Source organism: Lissotriton helveticus, chromosome 3_1 (genome assembly GCF_964261635.1).
Source record: "Lissotriton helveticus chromosome 3_1, aLisHel1.1, whole genome shotgun sequence".
Classification (NCBI taxonomy): domain Eukaryota; kingdom Metazoa; phylum Chordata; class Amphibia; order Caudata; family Salamandridae; genus Lissotriton; species Lissotriton helveticus.
In genome coordinates, this window is record NC_136061.1 from 407,509,248 (window position 1) to 407,526,914 (window position 17,667).

General features: G+C 52.5%; 1 long non-coding RNA gene across 1 annotated transcript in view; it reads right to left on the minus strand.

Annotated features, from left to right (window-relative positions):
- Nucleotides 1-17,667, minus strand: part of LOC144824566 (uncharacterized) — a 65,865-nt gene that overhangs the window by 30,255 nt on the left and 17,943 nt on the right. The window lies entirely within an intron of this gene.

Here is a 17,667-nt window from a genome sequence, read left to right on the forward strand (position 1 = left end):
AATATCCTGTACCTTCCGAAGGAAGAAAGTTTGGAAGGAGTCACAGTCTGGTTGGTCGCACGCCGAGATTTGCCCGTCACGTTGTGTGAGTTCCCTTAATATCATAAAGGTCTCTCGCTGTAAGTTTATTGCTTCCCTAATTCTTCCCTCATAAAAAGCAGCCTTTCTTTGCAGGATGTCTGCCTTGTATTTTGAGAGCAAGGTTTTAAAATTTTCAGCCTCTGTTTGACAGTAGTGGATTCTCCACCTCCTCTCTGCCTTACGGAGGGCTTGCTTCTTCTGTTTCAAGGAGGCGCCAAACCATGGCGCTCCTTTCCCTTCAGTTCTAATACTCTCCAACTGCTCAGGGACAAGTTTGTCCAGAGCAGTAAGCATCCAGGTCTTTAGCATCCTAGCATCATGGTCCAAATCTGTACCGCTCATGTTGGTGGGAGTGGAGGAGAGCAAGGTCGTAATTAGAAGGTCAGCTTCTACCTTGTTCCAAGGACGAATTTTCCTCCGTGACTTATTCGGGGCATCCCTCACTGGGTCACCTGGAACCTAACACTTTATCATAAAGTGGTCCGACCAAATGCATGGGCTAACCTCCGTTATTTCTGTGTTAGGCAAGGAGGACCAAACAAGGTCTGGTGTGTGCCCTTTCACGTGAGTCGGACCCACCACTAACTGTTGCAGGTTAAGCACCGAAAGATTAGCCTCGAACTCAGTCACCGTGGGGTCTCTGGGTACTTTGTCCCAGTGATAATTAAAATCACCTACCACCAGAAGGGACTTGTATCTGGTGGCCAAGTCCGTCAGAAGTTCAAAAAGGATGTCATTGAAATCCGGAGAACTTTGCGGCGGGCGATAAACCACCAGTATTACTATGCAAGAGGATTTAAACGCAACCTTAATCCCTAACAGCTCCGCACAGGCACAATTTTGTGCTATAACCTCTTTTACTACAAGAAATGTTTTGAACAAAAAGGCCACACCCCCACCTTTACAATCATTTGGGCGATTATGCCAGATCGCATCATAGTCTGGGGGTAGGGCAGCCAAGATGTCGGGCATAGAGGCGGAGCCAAGCCATGTCTCAGAAAGGGCGAGAATATCAATGTCTCCCTCAAGCAGTAGAGAGAAGACTTCTAGGTGGTGCTTTTGTAGAGAGCGCGTGTTAAGTGTCACTAACCTTAGGCCATGTGGCTGGCAGCTAGTAGCTGTGGGGAGAATCTTGGGGCCTGTACCTGTAGTCTGAACCAGGGCATCGGCTTGCAAGGTGGCCAAGGTAGCTTCATCTAGACAGATAGAATCAGTCTTTAGGGCCCATAGTGCATCAGGCGAGTATGTGCGTATTTGACCAGAGTTTGTGGCCCCTAGGCCCGTCCTGGCCCGGACGGGCACAGACGGGCTTTCCTCTGGCGCTCCTCCGACGCGATGCTGCGCACGATCGCTGCGCGCCTGCATACTGATGATTATTTATAGTGTGTGGCTCGAGACACTTGCAAAAACTAGCCTGCTAACCCCCAAAGCGTGGTGTCAGCGTCTCAAGCCCACACCCAAAATGGCGGACGGGCGTGAGGCGGCGAGAGATTCACCAAAGTGGTGAGAAAGTGCTTTAAATTCGATTATAGTGCAGGCAATGCGAGAGATGGGGGGGCGTGGGGTCCCTAAGCAATAAACCGAGCTCCAAAGCAGTTGTAAAAATTTTTCGAGCGATAACAAATTTTAGCAGCAATATATTTTTAAACAGGAGCTAGCCTCCAACAAACAGTATAAAAACAGTATAAAAGCAGTGGCAATGACGGTTCACTGATTGCAGCAGCGGTGTAGCGTTCTATGTCTGATCGGCGCACTCGCCGAGTAACCTCCTAAATAGCCTTTGCCTGGAGACACTTGCAAAAACTAGCCTGCTAACCCCCAAAGCGTGGTGTCAGCGTCTCAAGCCCACACCCAAAATGGCGGACGGGCGTGAGGCGGCGAGAGATTCACCAAAGTGGTGAGAAAGTGCTTTAAATTCGATTATAGTGCAGGCAATGCGAGAGATGGGGGGGGGTGGGGTCCCTAAGCAATAAACCGAGCTCCAAAGCAGTTGTAAACAATTTTCGAGCGATAACAAATTTTAGCAGCAATATATTTTTTAAAAGGAGCTAGCCTCCAACAAACAGTATAAAAACAGTATAAAAGCAGTGGCAATTACGGTTCACTGATTGCAGCAGCGGTGTAGCGTTCTATGTCTATGAGTTTTATGTATAACTTTAGAAAGAGGCACGAGCGTATGTGGAAGGCCATTTTTTGATACTTGGTAGATAAATTTAATAGAGCTCGAGTTTTATGTATAACTTTAGAAATACCATCCTCAGTACTAGCGTTGTGTGAATAGCATCTTCTGGGAACATACCGCTTTTACTGCAAAAATTGTCCCAAATTGAAGGTAAAATACGTCGCAGTCCAAGGAGAGAAGTTTCACCCTTATGAGTTTAAACTAACAGCAGCACTCATACAAATAGGTCTTTAGCGATCTACTGTTTATTAAGGGTTTATCGTAACTAATTGTAAACTGCAATGTATCTAAAGAATATTTCTTAAGCTAGCAAAGATGCCCTTCCTGACAACAGACAGGTCTATAATCTAATATCCAATGCAACAAGTCCAGCAAGCTCAGTAAAATGCAATGTCTTAGACCTTTGAAAAAATGTCCTGAAGTGTATAAATGAGACAGAGTAATTAGGTTTGTGAATACAAACTCGAGACTGTCTATATAGGCAAGTCAAATGCAGATAATATGTATGTGAATAGTCATTGGGATTATACACCGTAGCAGGGTTTCATGTTTCAACATCGTTAACATAAATGGGGAATGACACATATAGATAAAATAGATAGATACTATGGGACAGTAAGTGTTTAAGTGAATTATTAACATCTAATTCTAAAACACCAATACGTCAATTCGTTATCATAGACTATCAGGACTGTGACTCTGTGAAGCCAATGATGACATAGTAGTGTCGGCCAACCTCGAAGAACCAAAGTTATAGAGAACAAGCCTATGACGATACAAAGGTCAGTCACACAGATTTTATCAATGAAACTATAACAGAAGGGAGACTTTTTATAGACAATTGTGGAATTCATGTGACTTAACTTGATTTACAGAATATAACTGGAGCCCCAGGCAAAAATACCGCTTCCCTGTCCTTAATATTAAGACAATCGAGAATGACAACTTATGAATTAATTAATTCAACACAGTCGTAGGTAAGACATTTTTGGTAGAACCTAAACCACCCATATGTATAGAAATCTAGAATTAGTTTTAAAATCGTTATAATTCCTTTCAGATAAATCAATTTTTGACCTTTGAGATGACCGAAATGATAAGATCTAGAATCAACAAATGAACACGGACGAATTAGACAATCAATCAATCAATCAATGGCATTTATAGAGCGCGCTACATACCCGTAGGGTGGGGCTCAGAGATGATCCTTGGGGGACGCCGCAGATGACTTCGGAGGCCTCTGACTTGTACGGTGGTAGGCGGACTCTCTGTGTTCTTCCGTCGAGGAAGGAGATGATCCATTCCAGCGCCTTGTCCTGGATTCCGATGTTGCTGAGGCGCCGGACTAGGGTGCGGTGGCAGACCGTGTCGAATGCCGCGGAGAGGTCTAGGAGTATGAGGGCCGCTGTTTCTCCATTGTCCATCAGGGCTCGGATGTCATCGGTGGCGGCGATGAGGGCGGTCTCGGTGCTGTGGTTGGCTCGGAAGCCGGACTGTGAGGGGTCGAGGGATCCGTTCGTCTCGAGGAAGGCGGCCAGTTGCTTGTTGACGGTCTTCTCGATGACTTTGGCTGGGAACGGGAGGAGCGAGATGGGGCGATAATTCTTGAGGTCGGTGGGGTCCGCTGTTGGTTTCTTTAGGAGAGCGCTGAGTTCGGCGTGTTTCCAGCTCTCAGGGAAGGTGGCGGTGTCAAAGGATGTGTTGATGATGTCTCGCAGGTGGGGTGCGATGACAGCGTCGGCCTTGTTGAAGACGTGGTGAGGGCAGGGGTCGGTCGGTGATCCGGAGTGGATGGAGTTCATCGTGCGGATGGTGTCTTCGGTGCTGATCGGGGTCCAGGCGTGGAGGGTGGTGGTGGGGGGTGGTTGTTCGGTCATGGTGTGCGTTGGTTGGTTGTTGAAGCTGTTGTGTATGTCCGTGATCTTGTTGTGGAAGTATGAAGCGAGGGAGTTGCAGAGGTCTTGCGATGGGGTGATGTCGTTGTTTCCTGCGCTGGGGTTGGAAAGCTCTTTCACGATGTTGAAGAGTTCCTTGCAGTTGTGTGCGTTGTTGTCCAGCCGGTCCTTGAATGCTGTTTTCTTGGCGGCGCGGATCAGCTGGTGGTGTTTCCGGGTGGCAAGTTTGAAGGAGGTCCTGTTGTCCGGTGTCGGTTCCCTTCTCCAGACTTTCTCGAGGGCTCGGCAGTTCTTCTTGGAGCTCTTGAGTTCATCGGTGAACCATGGGGCCTTCTTGCTGCCGGGTCTGCTAGGCGGGGTCCTCAGTGGGGCGAGTTCGTCCGCGCAGTTGCTGATCCACTTCGTGAGGTTGTCCGCGGCCTGGCTGGGGTTCGTTGAGCTGGCAGGAGGGTGCTGGCTCAGGGAGGTGGCGAGCTGGTGTGCTGTGATCTTGTTCCAGCTTCTGCGGGCGGCCTGTTGCTGGTGGTGGTGGGTCGTCGTTCTCTTGAAGGTGAAGTGGACGCAGCTGTGGTCCGTCCATTGAAGCTCAGTGGCGTGGCTGAAGTCGATGTCTGTGCTGGATGAGAAGACTGCGTCGAGTGTGTGTCCGGCGAGGTGGGTGGGGGTGGACACCAGTTGTTTGAGTCCCAGGTTGGCGAGGTTGTCGAGCAGGGTGCTGGTGTTGCGGTCGTTGTTGTTCTCTAGATGGAAGTTGAGGTCTCCCAGGAGGATGTAGTCAGCGGAGGGGAGGGCGTGCGGGCTGACGAAGTCGGCGATGTCCTCGCTGAATTGTGTGCGTGGTCCCGGAGGTCGGTAGATCAGGGTGCCTCTGAGGGTGGTGTTCGGGTTGGTGTGGATCTGGAAATGCAGGTGTTCGGCGCTGGTCAGGGTGTTGTCGGTGCTGGTCGTGAGATGGATGGTGTTCTTGTGGACGATGGCGATGCCTCCTCCCATCTGGTTGGCGTTTCGGTCCCTCCGGACGATCTTGTAGCCCTCTGGGATAGCGATGGCGATGTCGGGAGCTGAAGAGGCGTTCATCCAGGTCTCCGTGAGGAAGGCAACGTCAGGGGCTGTGGCGTCTAGGAGGTTCCAGAGTTCGATGGCGTGTCTGTGGACGGAGCGGGTGTTGAGCAGGATGCACTTGAGGTGGGTGCTGCTGGTGTTCGACTTGGCGGGTGCTGTTGCGAGGCAGGTCCGGCTGCAGGAGAACTTGCAGGCGTGGCAGCTGAAGGGTCCGTGGGTGCGTCGTGGTGTGGCTTGGTGGCACTCTGGGCGTCGGCCGGTGTTGAGTGCGCTGAGGGTGGCGGCTGAGTACGTCCTGCGGGTCGGTCGGGATCCTCGCGGTCCAGGGGTCCTGGCGCTGGGCGCGGTCCGGTCGCGGACGGGCGCAGACGGGCTTACCTTTGGCGCGCCTTCGGCGCACAATCGGCGCGCCCGCTGCGCGTGACCGCTGCGCGTTCGCACGGTCGCCATTTAAGGCGAAGTGCGCGGGTGGGCGGAGCAGCTGGGAGGCGGGAGCGGGGAGGGTTACAGAAGAGAAAAAAGGGGCGGGGACAAGCGGCGGTGGTGGGAAGGGAGGGCGGAGGGCGGCGAGGTAGGCGGACAACAAGGAAGGAGAGCAAAAACACGGGCAAAATGAATTTAAGCTAAACAGGCACAACTACACGACAAAACAAGGGAAAAATGAAGTGAGACCAAGTTAAACAAAACAGGCACAAATGATTGACAAAACCAGGCAAAACAATCCCCGCAGCGGAGGCAGCCGGCAACCGGCAGACGAGGCAGCAGCGAGGCACAGGGCAGGCAGGGGGCACACGCAGCAGCTGGTGGCCGTGCGGCGCGGGGGTGTCCCACAAGTGGGTCACACTCACCTGCGTCGCACGGTCGCCATTTAAGGCCAAGTGCGCGGGTGGGCGGAGCAGCTGGGAGGCGGGAGCGGGGAGGGTTACAGAAGAGAAAAAAGGGGCGGGGACAAGCGGCGGTGGCGGGAAGGGAGGGCGGAGGGCGGCGAGGTAGGCGGACAACAAGGAAGGAGAGCAAAAACACGGGCAAAATGAATTTAAGCTAAACAGGCACAACTACACGACAAAACAAGGGAAAAATGAAGTGAGACCAAGTTAAACAAAACAGGCACAAATGATTGACAAAACCAGGCAAAACAATCCCCGCAGCGGAGGCAGCCGGCAACCGGCAGACGAGGCAGCAGCGAGGCACAGGGCAGGCAGGGGGCACACGCAGCAGCTGGTGGCCGTGCGGCGCGGGGGTGTCCCACAAGTGGGTCACACTCACCTGCGTCGCACGGTCGCCATTTAAGGCTAAGTGCGCGGGTGGGCGGAGCAGCTGGGAGGCGGGAGCGGGGAGGGTTACAGAAGAGAAAAAAGGGGCGGGGACAAGCGGCGGTGGCGGGAAGGGAGGGCGGAGGGCGGCGAGGTAGGCGGACAACAAGGAAGGAGAGCAAAAACACGGGCAAAATGAATTTAAGCTAAACAGGCACAACTACACGACAAAACAAGGGAAAAATGAAGTGAGACCAAGTTAAACAAAACAGGCACAAATGATTGACAAAACCAGGCAAAACAATCCCCGCAGCGGAGGCAGCCGGCAACCGGCAGACGAGGCAGCAGCGAGGCACAGGGCAGGCAGGGGGCACACGCAGCAGCTGGTGGCCGTGCGGCGCGGGGGTGTCCCACAAGTGGGTCACACTCACCTGCGTCGCACGGTCGCCATTTAAGGCCAAGTGCGCGGGTGGGCGGAGCAGCTGGGAGGCGGGAGCGGGGAGGGTTACAGAAGAGAAAAAAGGGGCGGGGACAAGCGGCGGTGGCGGGAAGGGAGGGCGGAGGGCGGCGAGGTAGGCGGACAACAAGGAAGGAGAGCAAAAACACGGGCAAAATGAATTTAAGCTAAACAGGCACAACTACACGACAAAACAAGGGAAAAATGAAGTGAGACCAAGTTAAACAAAACAGGCACAAATGATTGACAAAACCAGGCAAAACAATCCCCGCAGCGGAGGCAGCCGGCAACCGGCAGACGAGGCAGCAGCGATAAATATACAGTCAGAGTCTAATTAAAGGTGAGAATGTTCTCATAACCCTTAATCTCTGGGACATTGGTCTCCGTATCTTATGACTAAAATAACAAGTCTGATAGAGACTTTGGAGATCATTCTAAAGAGACTGTCAATCGAGTGTGACAACTGTATTAAAGATAGTGTCACATTTGTATTTAGCTATATGCTTACCCCTAGGTATAAAAATGCCACACACCCAGCTTGCGTGGTGTTATTTTTGGTGTATTTGTACACCTCATAGTAATCAGAAAACGATATAAAAGAAATCTGCTAGATTAACAGAACTGTTCTTCAGTTAGAATTGATTACAGATACATTATGTTATATTTGTAATTCCAGGTACCCTGCACACACTTTAAGGAGAAAAACTCTTTCTTTGCTGGTCCTGAGGAAGGTGGTACAAATCCACCGAAACGCGCGTAGACCTGGAGTGGAGTTTCACAACTAATATCTGTGTTACCTCAACCTTAGAAAGTGTTTGGGTTGTAAAAAAAGAAATGTGTAGTGTTGTATGTATGAGTAGGTGTGAATGTTGAAAGGTGTGTGTTAGACAGGGTGCTTGAATTTTTTTTTTCACAACAGATTTTTATTGATTGAATTAGGCAGAGCAATAAATGTGGCACCCCACAGTCAGGAGAAACCACCAGGCATCTTGATACAATTTACATCACAGGGCCAGAGTCCAATCAAGAGTTATAGTAAAACACGAACAATGGGAACTTCCCCCCCCCCACCCCTACCCCCCCGAACTCCCACCACCCAATCTCCCTGTTACCTCCCCGTTATCCCTCCCTAACCCTGTGCACGTGTGTAGAAGGAGCATCAGTGCTTGGTCGTGGTGTGGCAGATATGACGCATTTCACAGGCCCATTTGAAGGTGTGTGCCTAGGGATCTTCCTCAGGTTCCGCTGAGGGATCTAGTGTCAATTCCCTACAGTCAGCCCACCTCTTCCATATCTTGAAGTGCTTGCGGGGGCATCCTCGTGCTTCGAATATTGGTCGTTCTAGACCCATACAAAAGTCTAATCCGGCTCTCCATGCACACAGGGGAGGGGCCCTCTCGTCCTTCCAAGCACGGGCCAGATCCCTTTTGGCCAATACTAGCCCCAATAGCAACAAGTGGCGTTTATATATGTTCCCACCAACCCCTTCAAGGATGTGAAGTAGCCCTAGGCGATGAGTGCGTGGAAGGTCCCAATTCAGTACTTCAGACAGGCAGTTCCATACACCCCTCCAGAAACCAACTATTCCAGGACACGACCATACCGTATGGAGCAGTGTACCCACCGCCGCCCCACAGCGCAGACATTCCGGCGACCCAATCAGTCCTGCCTTCCACAGCCGCTCACGGGTATAGTAAGCCCTATGGAGAATTTTGAATTGGATTAACCTGAGCCGGATTGCGATGGCAGTCCCCCGCGGGGACTACAGGGCCTCCCTCCAATCATCCTCATCCATGGGGCCAATGTCAGCCTCCCAGGCCATCCGCAGGGGAAGAAGGGTGGAGGAGCAGTGAGTGACCATCGTTTGATATATACGAGATACCTTTTTATCCCCGAGGTCGCCCATGAAGACCTTCGCCTCAATCGGGCTAAATTCAGGAAGTGAGTCTAGATTGGCAATGCTGGGTGCCAGTGCATGTCTAAGCTGCAGATAGCGAAAAAACTGGGTCCGGGGCATGCGGAACTCTGCACTGAGCTCCTGGAACGATTTGAGCGTAGCTCCGGACATCACATGTCCCAGCAACGAGATCCCGATTGTGTCCCAGCCGTCAAATCCTGACAGCGAGGCAAGTTCGGGGTGACGTCCATTATGCCACAACGGTGTTTCTGCAGTTAGTCTACCCCACCAGCCCATGCGACGTAACGCCTGTCGCCACACAGCCAAGACAGTTTTCGTAACACTAGGCAATGTCCGCCGCAGCCGGGCTGAGTAGAGGATCGTGTGGAGCGTATTGTTGCCCATCAGTGCGCGCTCTAGGGCGTAAGCCGGGTCGCTGCTGTCGCTGTACCACCAGTCATTTAGGATGAGCAGGTGGGAAGCTTGATAATAGGACAGAAGGTCCGAGGTGGCAAGTCCTCCGCAATATGTAGATAAGAAGCACGTACGCAGCGCCACCCTGGCAGCCCCCCAGCTCACAGGAAGCGTCCCAAGACAGAGTTGACCTGCCGAAACCACTGGGGTCTGATAGGGTGGGGATAATTCTGCAGCTGATATAGGAGGCGTGGAAGCGCCACCATTTTGAAAATTGCGGACCTACCAAAGATAGTGAGGGGCATCCGAGACCACGTTTTCACATCTGCTTGAACCCGCTCCCAGACAGGCATTATGTTGCGTTCCCAGGTAAGGCTCACCGATTCCGACAGGAACACCCCCAGATATTTCAAACCGCCAGCAGCTACCTGCAGTCCCGATGTCCAGGGGTCCGTCACAGCACCACCCCCAAGGACCCACAGGGTGGATTTGCGTAGGTTCAGGTAAAGACCCGAGACCTCCCCAAAGACCCGCATTATCTCCAACACCCGCGGCCCCGAGCGTCGCAGGTCAGTAAGAAAGAAGAGGACATCGTCCGCGTACAACGCGATCCTATCAGAGAGGTCCCCGGTCCACACAAAGCCTCGCATCTGTGCATCTATGCGCACCCAAGCGGCCAGAGGCTACATGGCGAGGGCGAACAAGTAGGGGGATAGAGGACACCCCTGCCGGGTCCCCTGTCCAATGCGAAACGTCTCTGACACCGCCCCCGCGACTCGCACCGCAGCCGTGATGTCAGTATAGAGTAGCTTGACATATGACAGGAATATCGGGCCGAGATTGAGGTGGGGCAGGAGCGCAAAAAGGTATGTCCAGCTCACCGAATCAAAGGCTTTGTTTATATCGGCTAGCAACAAAGCCGCCTGTTCACCCATGGCCCCCATGGCATCCACCGCGGCCTGTGCGCGCCGGATATTATGGCGCGTTGCCCTGCGAGGCATGAAGCCAGCTTGGTCCGGGTGGACTAGGTCTGTTATGTATGGGAGCAACCGATTCGCCAGGGCCTTTGCCAGTATTTTGGCCTCTACATTAAGTAAGGAGATGGGGCGATAGGAGTCATGTCTATCTGGGGGTCTACCTGGTTTCTGAAAGACCACTACTTCGGCATGGCGCCAATCCGGGGACAGCTTGCCCCGTGCACGCGCCGTCTCAAGTGCACGACGATAGTGGGATCCCAGTTGTACATGGAATTTCTTGTAAAACTCACATGGGTAGCCGCTCGGCCCGGGGGCCTTACCTACATTGAGCTGTCCCAGGGCCTCCCCCAGTTCCTCCGCTGTGAGGGGAGCATCAAGGGCCCTCCTGGTCTCATCCGATACCGCTTTAGGCGGCAAATCATCAATGAATTTAGCCACTTCATCTACAGATAAACGGTCACACGGGGCATATTGTGTCGTGAAGTAGCTAGCAAAGCTCGCCGCTAATTCGTTTGGGTCAGTAACAACCACCCCGTCGTCAGCAGTAAGGCCTGGCAGTGCAATGGGTTGAAGGCTGCGTTGACAAAGTCTATGGAGCAGTGTGCATGATTTATCTCCCCACTGGTATATTCTACTCCGCGTGGCCAGCCATGCCTGTTTGGCCTCATCCATTAAGACCGACGCATAGGATTGCTGTGCCTGGAGAAGCAACTGTATTACAACTTCATCTCCTCCTCCCCGACACTGCTGCTCTAAAGTTTCTACCAGCGCGGCCGCCGCCGTGATTGTCTCCCTACGCCCACGACGGGCCGCAGTACACCACGCGATGTCCACCCCCGTATAGTGGGCTTCAAGGCCTCCCATACCACCACTGCGTCGACGTCATCTACCAGGTTTTCTCGCCAATAGTGGTCTATTGCCTCCCGAAGATGTCGGATATAACCAGGCTGCTGGAGATGCCACGAGGACATCCTCCACCTGAAGGGTTGACGTTTTCTAAGGAGTTCCACCCTGACCGACACAGGGGAGTGATCGGACAGTCCCCTCGGTAAAATCTCTGCCGCTCTCACCCTGCAGAGGCATACTCTGGGCACAAACACATAATCTAATCGTGAGAAGGAGCCATGCACAGCAGATACAAACGTGTACTCGCGCGCTGTAGGGTGCATATGTCGCCACGTATCCACCCAGCCCATTCCTTCACTCATAGCATGCAGCCTAGTGGGGGGGGCAGGGGGGGAGGGAAGCCCAAGCATCTCCTGGAGCCTCTGACGGTCCATACATACATCCATCACCTCGTTCCAATCCCCCCCAACCACCGCTAAGGACTCCGGGATGTCCTCCCACACTGTGAACAGTCTCTCAGCCAGGGCCCACTGCAGGGGGGGGGGCATATACACTCCCAAAGACCACGGGCTCTGTGCCCACCATTCCCTTGAGAAAGAGATAGCAACCCTGCGGGTCCACCCACTGCTTCTCATGGATGTAGGCCACCCTACGATGAATTAAAATAGCAACCCCTCTGGACCCCCTGGAAAATCCGGCGTGGAAAACCTGATGATAACCAAACCTCTGCAGACTGAGCACCTTTGATCCCATCATATGAGTTTCTTGGAGCAAGAGCACATCAGCGACCTCTCTCTTCCCCCAGCGCAAGACTGCCCCACGTTTAACCTTGTCCAGCATCCCCCTGACATTCCATGTAATCACTCGCAGGGACTCCTCAGGGAGTCTATGTATCGCATTAGCCATAATCAAGTGGGACCCACCAAGGAGGCCCTCTGCGCCAACACCACCCATTGCGCACCAACGTCAGCATCTTTGTAAATAACACGTGCATTCCCCCCCACCTACCCCAGGACCCGAACACAACAAGAAAGGCAACATCCGCTTTCTCCCCTCCCCCAAACCCCCCCCTCCTCAACCTTCCCCTTCCCCGCTACACGCACCCCCCCCCCCATACCTCATGGAACTATGAAGTACCTGTCGCGGCATGGGCAACCCCGAGCCCAAAACGGAGGGCCCAAGACCAACCATGCCAATGGATCCTAACTCCCCGAAACCCAGTAGTCTCAACCCCCCTCCCCTAATAACTCCTACCTTAGTAGGAGAATGGCAGCCCCTAATAGATCGTCCCCAAGCCACACTCTACCACCCCACTCATGTTCAATAACTCAGTCTCGAATTGACGCTGAGGCATCGACAATGTATTCAGTTCGCTGGGCCTCAAGCGCACCGTCTCCAACAATCGGGAACTACACCACCAAACAGGGAGCACAGAGTACCTGAGGCCTTCAGTGATCTTTCCCAGATTGGTCTGAGTCCTCAGTTCTGCCGCTATCTTGTGTACCGGTAACAGAGACTGACCGCTTCCGTGATTTGGACCTCCGGTTTCTCCTGCTCTTGACCGTTCGGTCTCCTCGTTCCTGCGATGACCCCCTCGAAGAGCCCGGGTTCAGTCCCGGCTGGGCATGCGGCCTGAGGGCCACCGTTTCGTCAGTCCATTTAAAGAGGTCCTCCGGAGAGTCGAAAAACAGCGTTTTGGACTGGAAAATCACCTTCAGACGAGCCGGGTACAGCAGAGAGTATTGGAGATTCAGGCCTCGCAGCTTCGCCTTTGCGTTCATGAAGGATTGGCGCTGTTGCTGTACGAGCTTGGTATAGTCTGGAAAAATCATGATCTTTCGGTTCTCGTATAGAATAGCATCCTTGGTTCTCGCTTCCTTCAAAATGGCATCCCGGTCGTGATAATTCAATAGTCTTGCTATCACTGCCCTGGGCCGTTCACCCTCCGGCGGCCTCTGTGTCAGGGCACGATGTGCGCGTTCAACGACGAAGCAGTTGGATAGAGCCCCCGGGGGCAGCCAGCTCATCAGCCACTGAGTGAGAAACTGTTCCATGTTCCCCTTCTCACATCGTTCCGGAAAGCCGATGAACCGGAGGTTGTTTCGACGTGCGCGTCCCTCCGCATCCTCCGCCCGGAGCGCTAGGCCCTTTTGCGCAGTTTCCATTGCCACCATCCTCTTCTTTAGGGAACCCACGTCGTCTTCTACCACCGAAATTCTGGATTCTGCTTCCGTAATCCGCGCCACTGCATTCCGCAAATCCTGGCGTAGTAAGGTGACATCTGCGCCCACCGCGCCTATTTTGGCGTCTAGCATATCCCTGGATTGGGTGATGGCTGCCATAAGCGCTGCGTTGTCCGGCCCCCCTCCTTGTCCTCCTCCCGAGGGTCCGGTGCCCCCACTGGGTCCTGTGAATTTATCGATGGTCGGCTGTTTGGTGAGGCCGCCACCTCCTCCCCTGGTCATGGTTGCAGACTACCCGTGGGCCACTGATAGTAGATGCAGTCGCGGCAGTACAGGGTCCTCTATTCCGTCTGCAAAGTCTATGAGGAACCCACACAGCAGTTCTCCCCCCACTGCGGGGTTCGGACACCTGTATCCCTGACCTGGCACTGTTCCTCGGGCAGGCCGAGGCTGGCCCCGGGATCCACACCCCAGTCGTCGGCGGCCTTCGCGTCTCACACTCTACTGGCTGGACCGTGCCTCACCTCCGTGTGCTGCAGGCCCGGCGGCGACGGTCACCCGCCCCTAGTGCCAGCCACCACTCCTGCAAATGTCCGGGACCCAGGCGGAGGTACTCACAGTTCGCCGTCAGTCACGGGGCAGTGCCAGAACCGGGTCGGCCCACAGGTTACCGTCCAGCCACACTCCGGTCTGCCACCTATGGAGGATCAGTAGGGAAGACCCAACACTCCACGCCGGGACCTCCTCCAACCGATCGCAGCTCTCAGGTACTGTCGAGGCCCAGCTGTGGCAACGGCCCGCGGTGATCACTGGGCGGGGACCACGAAACTCGAGGCCCCGGCTGCGCTGGGTCCACAAGGCCGCCGCTTCCGGCCGGACGGGCTCACGGCATCTAGGATCTCCACACCTCCAGCGGGGTTCTTTGAGGATAGCGCTGACCGCCCCCCGTCCCTCTGGGCAGTCGAGATGCAGGACAATCGGCGGGTCGGCCGAGCCACACAGACACCCTCCGGCCGGGAGACGCCAAAATCAAGGCCCCTGCTTCCCCGCCGCGCGCTAGGCCGCACTCTCCTCTCCGCTGCCCAGCCGTGTTCGATAATTCTGGAGCTCCGCGGACTGCACCAGAGGATCCCTGGCACCCTCAGCAACATTCGCCTCACATGGGCTGTGGTGTATGGGCTTGGGGGCCAGGATAATCAGCCGGATGGTTAACGGGCCGGCGGGAGCTCTAGTAAGCTGCAACCGCCATCGCCGCTCGCGAAGCCAAGCCCCCCGTTGTTTGAATTTTAATGCAGAAATGATTATAATTATCGTGGATGAATTGACAAATATATATGGAAAATTTAAAAAAAGTCTTTTTTGATATATCACTAAAAAATGAATAAAATAACAAAAATAGAGGAATAACTTGTGTATCTGTGTTAATCTGAAGTTTCATTGTCGAAATATTTAAGCTATGCTTTTGGAGAAAGTATGAATAGACCATGGGGGAATCTTGTGATATTTTCTTAGTTGTTTTCCTCTCTTTTCCCTGGTTGAAAATTAAATATAGAGGGGGTCCCAAATTCATGCTATTGCATTCTGCCGAAGGTAGCAGTACTACTGTTTTGTGCACTGTATAATGCGGTGGGTCGACAAGACTGTGTGACTGCCGGCACGCCTCCAGGCAGTACTTCAATGCAAGGTTTTGTACGTGCTGCCATGTGCCAGTCTGCCATTGCTGAATCATTTCTGTGAACCCGATGACAGAGCCAAGTGTTACATTAAGTTTTGGGGGAGAACGTGGATCTGCTTACTTTTTCTTCTTCTTTTGGAGTACGCATTTAGGACTAATCTTCCCCGTTTCCGTACCCGATCCTGCCTCATCCAACTCAATAATTCACCCCATCGCCAGCACTTTTCAGAAATAATAAAAATACTGCAATGGCTCACATCAAAACACAAATATTGCACAGGTTCACGCACACACTGACAGAAATACTTCAGAGGCTCACATTCCCACATTTGTCGAAATACTACACAGGCTTACACTCACCCACAAATACTGCACAGGCTCACGCGCACACACAAATACTGCACCGGCTCACGCGCACACACAAATACTGCGCACACACAAATCCTGCACCAGCTCACGAGCACACAAATACTGCACCAGCTCATGGGCACACAAATACTGCACAAGCTCACGCACAAAACAGAAATACAGCACAGGCTCACACACATACTGCACAGGCTCATGTGCACAGAGAAATACTGCACAGGCTCACGCGCACACACAAATACTGCACAGGCTCACGCGCACACACAAATACTGCACAGGCTCACGCGCACACACAAATACTCCACAGGGTCACGCGCACACACAAATACTCCACAGGCTTACGCACACGCACATACTGCAAAGGCTCACGCGCACACAGAGAAATACAGAACAGGTTCACGCACATACTTACAGAAATACTTCAGAGTCTTACAAGCACACATTTGAAGAAAGTTTGGAGTGTTTGATGACCAGCAGCAGACTGATAAGCTCCCTGCCACGTACCCTTGCCTACAGCATACAAGTCCCTTTCCATCTATGCACATTACGCATCCAAAAATAATCATTTCAAGTGACTCCCATTAACAAGTCGATGAGAAAGAAAAACGTGCAAAGGCTGCCACTGTCCCCCTCTGAAATGTGCACCTCGTGCGAGCAGTGCGCCTGTTTATGGTCATAACCGGCCTTGGCGCGGATACATTTTAAAAAACTGATCAAATAAGATACCCAAAGCATAGGAAGAAGACACGGATTGTATGTGATTTAGGGCAGCCGAAGAATGGGCAGCAGGTGTATCATATGCAGATCGTTTCTTTCCGAGGCTAATTAGAGGTTACTTAGCGGTGCGTAATACTATACCCAGCGGACACGATACAGGAAAATACCTCTGGAGTAGTTCAATTCATACACAAATCAAGCAGATTTCTAAAGGTAGATGAGAGAGAAAATGTTGTCTTATTCTGTTCTACTGCGCGGCCAGAAATGTCAGTATAGCAAACAACCGCCGCAAACTCTATTACCATGCTAGCAATCCGTAAAAATGTGATAACCATGTAAGTGATGGTACTTCTACATTAAGCGGCGGTGAACGGATGCATCCACTGAAATAAAGTATTAGCACTCGGAAAAGGCCTTATTTCCCCTTCTGTTGTGTTTTTTCTAGCACCTCCATTTGACCTCTAGCTAATGGGTCGTTTGTACGGATGTTCTACCCAGGGCACAAGTCCTAAAAAGCTAGATTCAAGCGGCAAGCGCCTCAACGCAGGACAGCTCCTAGAGCACACAGAGGGACTCCAAACTACGAGCGGGTGAGTACGACAGTCTGTAAAGAACCTATATATGCTTTGTAGGAGCAGTTTGGGATCACAGCGTGGCTGTACAAGCTCCCGTCATATACCTGTTTGGCGCCAGGTCATCAGTATGAGCGCTAAACATAACATCATCATGCAATAAATAACACCAAGAGAACGGTGCGTCTGAGAGCGTCGCTACAGAAATCTGGGGGCCGCGTCTTTCCAAGGAAACCTGGGCTGCAAGCACCCAGCAGTGGAAGTTTGGGACGGAGTTCTGTCAGTTACTCGCATGGGAGACAGAGAGCGGGGAAAGAGAAGAGCAGCAGATTTATGAGGAAAGCTTTAGCTGCTGAAGGAACAAGCGCGGCCACGCGGCAGCGAAAGGAATGTGAGGTATGCAGCTGGGCTGCTGCTCGCGCGACATGGACGTCACGCTGTCAATCAAAACAAGCGCAGCCCAGAAAAACAGAAAGCAGAACAAGCCTTGCCAAAGCCCAAAGGGCTCGAGTGGCAGCAGAAGGCGGGGGCCTGTGCGATTCCCTTGCGGGATCGTGCGACCATATGGCGCTGCACGCTCCTGCAAGTGTTGCCATTGAAGGCAATGGACCGCGTACACCTGTTTGGCTGAAAAGCCGAAGCAATAGGAATAGGTCATTTTGCCTATGCAGCGTATGCGACCTGCGTAGGCAAGGCCTAACAAGGGGTACCAGGAGAAATACTCATGCAGATAATAAGGTTGCATGAGGACAACTGTGCAAGGGTTAGATGGGGTCCAGGGAGTGAACTTACTGATCCTATTAAGGTTTGCCTGGGCGTAAGGCAGGGATGTGTGCTGGCCCCCACCTTGTTTTCATTATATGTTAATGACATTCCAGAATATCTGTTGGGCTGTGAACATGATTCTCCCAAATTGGGTGTTGTGCCAGTACTGGCTCTCTTATTTGCCCATTATACCATCTTAATTTCCCAAACACCCAAAGGTTTAAAAAGGTAACTAGATACCTTTGGGGTTTACTGCGCGTCTAAAGGCCTGGAAAAAAACTTGAGTAAAACTAAATATAAGGCAATCAATCCACACAAATCTATT